We start from the raw sequence: 9,219 nt of genomic DNA on the forward strand, positions 1-9,219 counted from the left end.
TACCGTCACTCACTCACTCGCCCACCTCCAAACACCTACTGAACAGTTTCTATGTGCCAGACACATCCTTCCTTCTCCTTCCATTTTCTCTGGCTCCGCCTACCTCTGCCACCCCAGTTCCGTCTGCCCTGCAGTGGGCCATCATTGGCTTTCCCCACCTCACAGGACCGTGGTCCCCGCCTCCCCTCCTGCACTAAGGCGCTGGGGAGCAGAGAGGGCCCTGCACAGGGTGGGGAGCGGGGACGAGGGCCTGGCCAGGACACCACCCCCTGAGACACAGATGACCCCCCCCTTCTCCCCTCCCCACGCCCTTCCTTCACTCAACCCCCTTCATCCACTCAACCTGCAAATATTGTGGAGAAATAAGTTGAACCAGCTCCGAATTTCATCTCAAGGAGAAAACTGATTTGGGGAGGGGTGGAACACCATGATGACTTGCTTGTGAGCCCCGGGGAATGGGAGGCGGCGGGCGACAAGCTCCATAGCCGTAGCCGAGGGTGGGCAGCCCTGCTTGGGCAGCGGGAAGGGCGAGGCAGGCAGGGAGGAGGCTGTCCTCTCACGAGAAAGGCTGGGCGCTGGTGTGGAACGGAGCCGGGGCGCCCCCTCCCGGCCTCTGAGGGAGAAGCTAAAGCAGGCTTCAACTCCCCCATCAACCCTTCCTCTCCCCACGGAAGCGGTCTCCAGCAACGTCTACGAGGCTCATGGGCTTTGGGAAGTAGCTATTTCGTCCAGAAATACTGAGGGGAGACCTAGTCCCCATGGGCTGGCTGGTGGCCAGTTTCCCTGGCACCTGAAGTGACCGCACACTTACTGTGCCCTCCTCTGCTCTCGAGGCCGCTGTGACCTGCCTCCCTTCATTGACCCAAGGGGGTGACATTTTCAGTCTCAGCTACCGCGGGGGAAGAGGGTGGCAACCAGACCCCCAGCACAGCTGATGGAGGTGGAACTGGTCCCCGACCAGGTAGGTGTCCTGGGGCACAACACCTGCCTATATGGACCCTCTCCCTCACCAGGCGAGCCCAGGTCAGCCCAGCCCGGTGGGCACCTTCCCTGGCAGAGACCTGGCAGGATTTCACCGGCTGGCTCCTGCTTCATATAGGACCCCCGGCCCGCAGTCTCCACCCCCATGACACCGGCTGCCACTCCAGGACCCCCTGGGAAGAGGACTTGTTTGAGCAGCTGTGCTAGGAAACAGACCTGAGGGGCTGAAGTAGCCAAGGGCGTGCGCTCCGGGCTCGCAGGGACATGCCCTTGGGCGGTGGGGCAGAAAGGAAGACCCCGAGAGAAGACACGCTGAGGACCGTCTGTGGGGGAGACCAACCCACGGAGACACTGGGGATGGAGAAGGCACAGCTCTTCCACGTTGCTTTAGTTAATTGTCGTTACCAAGAAAGAAGCCATAACTAAGCATAGTCAAATTTTTCAGTTACTCACGAAAGCAAGAAACTAGGGCTTTTCAGCCGGGTGAGGCGTGTTCTCGCTGAGCAGCGATCACAGGAACTACTCCAGTGGTGAGAGAGGTAGGAGAGAGGACCAGCCGGAGGCTCCTCTACCCATTTGTTGCACAAAATGTTCAAAGGATGCTGTCAGTGCTGCTTTATGTTGAGGAAAAACTGGCCATTTTTACATCGTCATACCATAAAACAGAAATATTTGGACTTTTATGGCTTCCCTGGTGGCACAGTGGTTGGGAGTCTGCCTGCCAATGCAGGGGACACGGGTTCGGGCCCCAGTCCGGGAAGATCCCACATGCCGCGGAGCAACTGGGCCCGTGTGCCACGTCTACTGAGCCTGCGCGTCTGGAGTCTGTGCTCCGCAACGAGAGAGGCCGCGACAGTGAGAGGCCCGCGCACCGCGATGAAGAGTGGCCCCCGCTCACCGCAACTAGAGAAAGCCCTCGCACAGAAACGAAGACCCAACGCTGCCAAAAATAAATTAATTAAAACAAACAAACAAACAAAAGAAATATTTTGACTTTTACACAGAAAATTTCATAAAATGTTTAATTGTTAGGTCATATTTTCAACAGTTAAAGAAAAGTGGTTTCTTTCTGAGATGAAGGGCTGGTGGTGTGGCTTTCAGTTAGGCAAGAATTTCTCAGATATGATGCCAAAAGCTCAACTGATAGATACGACGTCATCAAAAGTAAGAACTTTCTCTCTTTGAAAGACACGGTTAAGAGAGTGAAAAGACAAGTCACGGTCTGGGAGAAAGTATTTGCAAAAGCCATAGCTGATACGGGCCTTGCACCATAATATATAAAGAATGCTCACAGCTCAATCATAAAAAACAAACCACCCAGAAGATACATGATGGCAATAAGCACCTAAAAGTGCGCTCAGCATCATTAGTAATTGGACAAATGCACGTTAAAACCACACTGAGATCCTCCTATGTGTGTACTAGAATGCACATCAGAAAGACTGACCATAACAAGTGCTGGTGAGGATGTGGGCAACTGGAACATTCATACACTGCCGTGCAAACGTAAAATGGTGCAGCCACCTTGGAAAACAGCTTGGCAGCTTCTTAAAACATGAAACACACTCTTAGTGTATGATCCAGCTGTTCCACTCTTAAGCATTTAGTGAAGAGAAATGGAAGCATCTACCCACACAATTGTGCACGAATGTCACAGTACCATTTTTGTTAAAGCCCAGAACTGAAACAACTCCAACGTTCATCAACACGCAAGGGAATAAACAAATTGCGGTGTATGCATAAAATGGAATACTTTCCGTCAGTAACAATGAATGAACTACCAATACAATAAGCATAGACCTCAAATAATTATCTTGAGGGAAAGAAACAAGACCAGAAAAGAGAAAGAAAACACACACACACACACACACACACACAGAGTACAGATGGTTCGATTCCGTTTATATGAAATTCTAGAAAATCTGAAAAAAAATCAAACGAATCTGTGGAGAGATCGGTGGTTGCCTGGGGTGTTGGCAATAGTCTAAGGAACTAGCATTTTACCTGGAGAGAAAAAGCCGAGGGGTGGGACGTTCTGGGCTCCACTTTGGACACACAGGCCAGTTCATCTCTCTCCCACTGCCCGCCCCCCCTTCCCCTAAGCTCTGCGGCCTCCCACCCCCTTGCCTTCCATCAGCGGCTGCCAGCACCAGGTAGAGCATTTGCTTCCACACCTGGAAGGGGCGTTGGCTGCTCCTGGTCAACTCGTCTCATGAGGAAAACAAAAGAAAGCAGGAGGGATTCAGTCAAGGCCTTGGAGTCGTTGGCGGTCTGGGACGCACAGACCCTGGCTCTGGGCGTCCGGTGACTCACCCCTTCTCATCTCCCTGAGCCTCTCCGGGAGTCCGGCCCAGCTCCCCGAGGCCAGCTGAGCCGTGGACTTCAGCCTCCCTGTCTTCTGACTGCCGTCAAGCTATTTGCCGTCTGCACTACCCCCCACCCCCAGGACAGGGCCCCCACCCGCTCATCTCCTCCTGGCTGCCGCGCTGTCTTCCAAGAACTTCTTTTCAAAAGTTCACGCTTCTCACTGGCACGACCCACTTCCTGGCCCCATTGCTGTTGCTGTGAGACCCCCAGAGGCTCCCTCGCCAGCCTGGCTGATGTGGCCTCTGCTCCCCCAGGCCTGAGCTGTGCTGGGTGACCTCTGAAGGTCCCACCTCACTACAGTCTCTACTCCTCCCTCCACCCCACCCCCCCACCCCCCGCCCCCTGCCCCTCCCTCTGACCTTCTCTTTCCCACAGGTGCTCAGCTCTTCCTGGCTTCCTTTCAGATGCCATGGTCGGCCACCCACCTCCACCCGCTGTGCAGTCGCTCAGTCTGATCACCTGCTGATCACGACAGTCACAGCCAGGACTCCTGCCTTCCCTCAACATTCCTGAATCTCCAAAATGGGTGCCCTGGGTGTAAAACAGAGCCCCCTCCTTACAGAGCCCAATACATCCCTGGCAGGACCTCAGCCCACAATTCATCAGGCTCCCTGCCTTCCTTCTAGGGGTGAGGCACCCCCAGGGCCAGTCACTGCTCTAGAACCAGAGACCTTGCCCTGCACTGAGGTCTGCACCCCCATGTCCAGATCTCATGGGGTGCCTTTGTCCTTGGGAGGCGCCCCACAAGGACCTCGCCCGCTGGCCAACGCCTTTCACCCAACCTCCCTCTGCTGATCTTTGGTCGGGTCTCTGCCTTCCCAGCCCACTTCTATCATCCTGTTTGGGGAAGGGCACCCAGGCCAGTGGGGAGGAGGGTGGGAATGAAGCTGCTGTGAGTTCTGCTCTCTGGGGGACCTGAGTTATTTTGTGAAAACAAAATGGACTCCTAGCAAGCGGACAAAGTGAGTGTACTGTGATAGTAACAACAGCGCAGCAGCAGCAGCGCCTAGGGCCCTGGAGTCTGAGAGAACTGGGGTTGACTCCAGACGTGAGTTTCAATCGCGGTTTTACCGCTTACTGGCAGTGGGATCACATTTAAGTCATTTAACCTCTTTAAGCTTCTATTTCCATATCTTGGAAGTGGGGAAAACAGTAGTCCCTGTTCCTGTGGTTGTGTGGATATTAAATGAAATAGGTTACCTAGAAGTACCTGGAACAAAGTAAACATTCAATAAACATTCGCTCTCAGGACTATTAAAAAAATGTTACAAAATTAAAAAACAAACACAGCATCAATAGCACAGATTCTTTGACAAACTCCCTGTTCATCACAACGCTCCTTAAAATGTTAAAAATTGGAAACAACCTGAATATCCAAACGGTGCGAGTCCAGGTGTGTCAAAGCGCAACAAAGCCCCTCTCTGCCTTCCTGGCCCACCTCCACGACCCTGGCCTGGCGGCACTGTTCTATACTCTACCCCCAGACTCGGCAAACCAGATGCTTCTGGACCGAAGCTACCGGTTGATTGAGCCGAGCTCACGTATCGCTGCATCTGTAGAGACCCCCGAGCCCACCGCCTCCTGCTCTGGTTCCCCTGGGGCCTCATGCAAACCTTCGTCATCGCACACGTCTCTGTACTCCTGATGGCTGACTGCGTGCTGGGAAGTAAGGCAGGGGCCAGGACAACTAGCATGTGGCATGGCAAACAACGTCAGCGTAGTCACACTTGGGCCTCAGCCTTGGAGGACTCGGTGATTTGCGCAGGAGCGGCCGAGAGCCCTGGAGCCTCACGTGCAGGATGCAGCCCAGCCTGCTGCATGCGATCTGCTCCTTGAGGTGACTGCCTGAGCTGGAGGTGGAGGACAGAGGCAGGTGGTAAAGTGCCCTGGGCATTTGCAGCTCTGCTCCAGGAAAGAAGGGATGTCCCCGGGATACCTGGGTGGGAAGGGGTGGGTGACAATGCAGTTTAACCAGGAGGCCCCTCGATGGCTGCTCGCCCTGCAGCCCGCCACGTTTGCTGTCAAGCTCCTCATGTCAAGCTCCTCTTTCAGTCTGCGTGAGGGGAAGCCATTGGAGCTTCGGAGCAGGAAAGGAACATGATCAGATCCACAGTTTTAGAATCTCACTCTGGCTGCTGCGGGGAGAACAGATTAGAGGGGAGAACAGTGCAGCCCAGGAGATCACATCGGAGATGGTTGGTGAATTGTGGAGCTGATGAGAAATGGCCAGGAGCAGGAAGCGTTTTGAAGGTGGAGCAGATAGGAGTTACTGACAGGCTGGGTGTGAAACGTGAGGAGGAGAGGCAGGAGCCACCCTCGGCTCTTGGCCTGAGCAGCTGGGCGGGCGGTGGCCCTTTGCTGCGCTGGAGGAGCATTAGGAAGGCGCAGATTTGCGTGAGGGGGGGAAATCGGTAGTTCTGCGTGGGATACATTAAGATGGAGATTCCCATTAGGTATCTAAGGGGAGGTAGATATTCAAGTCTGGAGGGTAAGGGGTGGTCCAGGCTAGGGATGTGAGTCTGGCAGTCATGAGCATGTAACAGGAGTTTGAAGCCACAGGACTAAGCGTTAGACATGAGAAGCGAGGCCAGGACACCACCCTGGGTGCGCTAACATTCCGAGGCTGGGGGAAGAGGGGTACCAGACAAGAAGGCTGAGAAACAGCATCCCGTGGGGTAGGATGGAAGCAAGGTGCGATGTCTACAAAGCTTAGTCTTCACGAGTTTTGAGGAAGGAGTGGCCATCCTTGCAAAAGCGTGAGTGGCCAAGTACAGAGAGGGGAGAGAGTTGGCCTCTGACATCAGCAAAATATGGACCAAATACAGGTCACTGATGGCCTTGAGCAAGGCTGTTTCTATGGGCCAAGTAAAACAGAAGCTGGATCAGAGTGGGATGAAAGGAAGTGGAGTCAGTGGGTACAGACAACTCTTCTGAGCCGTCTTCGGGAAAATGGGAGTAGAGAAACCGGGCAGGAAGACTAGAGGGGTCATGGGATCAAGAGAGGCCTTTTAAAAGGGGAGTGATATTAAGGCATGTTGTGCGCCAATGACAATAATCCCATGGAGAGGAAGAAAACGTTGATGCAGGAGAGAGAAAACGGAACTGCAGTGTGGTCCTTGAGGAGGCAAGAAGCGAATATAATTCACAAGTGATAGACTGACCTTGATAGATGAGAACGAAAACATTTCTTCCTAACAGAGGGGAAGGCGGCTGATATGAATACACATGGAGATTGGTTGCTTGGAATTGGAAGAAAGGTGGAGATGGAGCTCATGTGATTGCATCCATTTTCTGAATAGTTAAGATACTCAGCTACAATAGAGATGGGGAGGGAGGGTTGAGGATTTGAAAAGAGCATAGAGGGACTTCCCTGGTGGTCCAGTGGTTAAGACACCACAGTTCCACTGCAGGGGGCATGGGTTCGATCCCTGGTGGGGGAACTAAGATCCCGCATACCATGTGGCGTGGCCAAAGAAAAAAAGTTTTTTTTTTTAAAAAGAGCATAGGGCTTTCCTGGTGGCGCAGTGGTTGGGAGTCTGCCTCCCAATGCAGGGAACACGGGTTCGGGCCCTGGTCTGGGAAGATCCCACATGCCGTGGAGCAACTAGGCCCATGAGCCACAACTACTGAGCCTGCGCGTCTGGAGCCTGTGCTCCACAACGAGAGGCCGTGACAGTGAGAGGCCCGCACACCGCGATGAAGAGTGGCCCCCGCTCGCCGCAACTAGAGAAAGCCCTCGAGCAGAAACGAAGACCCAGCACAGCCAAAAATAAATAAATTAATTAAAAAAAAAAAAGAGCATAGAAGAGGTGAAGTAGCCGTCTCAGAAAGTGAGACAGCAAAGGTATACAAGACTGCCAGCTACGTTCAACGCTGACTTGAGATTTTGGTCACAGGTGAACTTCGTCAGCACAGTTGTATGATTTGCCCCAGCAGCGTTAGGCTGCTTGGATGTGGGCATGGAATAAGCGAATACCTGCACTGTGATTTTGCCAGGTGGCTACAATACAGGGAGAGAGGGCCAAACAGGTAAGAGATTTGCAAGACAGTGGTTGATGCGCTGGGTCATGGATTCCAAGCTGTGTGGGCAGGAGGAGAGAACATGAGGGGGAGGTGGGTGATGAAAAGCCAAACAGGAACAGGAAAGAGGACCTGACAAGGTCAGAAGATACAGGTAATGGTCAGATACTGTGCTTGAAATCAAGAACTCGAAGGTGGAAGCATCACTGATGATCACAGGACGTGCATCTCAAATGCCTACTTTCTATACTACAGCGCTGAGCTTAGGGCCACCTACCACCCACTAGTCTATGTGTCCCTTGAGAACAGGGATCCTGCCTCACTTTTCTTAATGATGCTCAGCCCTGAGCCTGAATCTAGTACATAGTAAGTGTTTAATAGATATTTGTTGAATGAAAGAAGGAAATAAATTCTATATGAACGGCTGTGTTAAGTGTCCCTACCTCCTCAAAGAGGGAAATGAGTTCCTCTGAGTTTAGGGCAGAACAAAGGACAGAACGCAGGCCAGGTGGCTGAACCACAAGTAAAAAATTCCAGGTAGCTCCTTACAAGTTAAATGTTCTTCTACAAGCTTTTATTCCTTAGAGCCTAGTGCTGACACTAGGACTGTCTCCATGTGCCCACCCTCTCCCTGAGCTGCTTCAATAAGGGCTTCCTTCTCACATCTGCACCGGGGGAAGGTTGGGGCAGGGGGCTGTAGGGAGAAGAGACAGGATGTGTAAGGGCCTGTAGAGGTCAGACACACAGGAGGGGAGAGTGGGGGAGGAGCCCAGGGCTAGTTCATGCCTTCAACAGACATTTCCTGAGCCCCTACCATGTTCACATCTGTGCCAGGTGCTGGGGACCCCTAGCTGATTAAGACCTCAATCTTGGGACTTCCCTGGCGATATATCTGCCAAAGGACAACGTGGTCATCGTCCTGGTTTCAGGCCGCCAGGGTTAGTCTCTGCACCCAAGGCCAAGTGGCCTCTGTGGCTTGAGCTGCATGTGCAGACCAACAAAGAGAAATGATGTCTTGTAATGTCTTGTAAATGCCCTTGTGCACAGCAAGAGGGAGGGAAGGAGAAGGCAGCGAGGGCTGAGGGTCTAGGAGAGGAAGCGATGCTCAGCCCAGCTCATCACGCCATCAGGCAACAGTCTAGTGTCTCTCCTCCCTGTCTTGTCCTCCTCCAACCCAAAGAGTGCAGGGCCAGACAAGGTTTTGTTGTTTCAAGTTTCAATCTGATCACTGCCTTTAGCGATATCTGTTGAGTCTGTTTACCCAGCATCCATCTCTCCAGCTCTTTATTAATCCCCCATTTCTCACCTTTTCCCCCAAATACTCTCACCTGAGAGATGAGCTCTAAGGTTGGTCATGTGAGTGAAGAAAACAAGGGGGCACCCGGACTTGAACCAGGGACCTCTTGATCTGCAGTCAAATGCTCTACCCCTGAGCTATACCCCCAGTTACAACTGTCCTGCTAATATCATTTCATGTGCAGAATCATGTTGCGTTAACACTGACAGTCAGTGGCAGAGATTAAATTTCAACTGCTAAAAAAAATTTTTAAGCAATTTAGATCAGAGAAGAAACTGACTTCCAGAAATTCAAAAGTTATCAGGACTCTCCCTTTTCTTTGCTTCCTTCTCAAATCAGCTTTAATCTCTCAAACCAATCTCTCCACGCAGCTGATACCCCACCTCCAGCACCTCTAGGCTCACATCTCCACACCGTGGTTGCCAGAGAGAAAAGGGCTTAACTCTGAAAAATCCTAGAGAAGGCCTGTCCTGGCTGGGTTCTAGTGCAACCAGGGGACAGGGTACTTAAGTGGTATAACCATTTCAGGAGTGATGTCACATAAGAATGTATCT

The 9,219-nt window shown here is 52.4% G+C and overlaps 1 non-coding gene across 1 annotated transcript; it reads right to left on the reverse strand.

Annotated features, from left to right (window-relative positions):
* Window positions 1-8,740: 8,740 nt before the first annotated feature.
* Window positions 8,741-8,812, reverse strand: TRNAC-GCA (transfer RNA cysteine (anticodon GCA)). The gene has a single exon. It is a non-coding gene; the product is annotated as a tRNA-Cys (tRNA).
* Window positions 8,813-9,219: the final 407 nt, after the last annotated feature.

The sequence above is a fragment of the Delphinapterus leucas genome, chromosome 9 (genome assembly GCF_059928025.1).
Source record: "Delphinapterus leucas isolate spDelLeu-1000000601 "Yukka" chromosome 9, BTC_Dleu_Yukka2, whole genome shotgun sequence".
Taxonomy (NCBI): domain Eukaryota; kingdom Metazoa; phylum Chordata; class Mammalia; order Artiodactyla; family Monodontidae; genus Delphinapterus; species Delphinapterus leucas.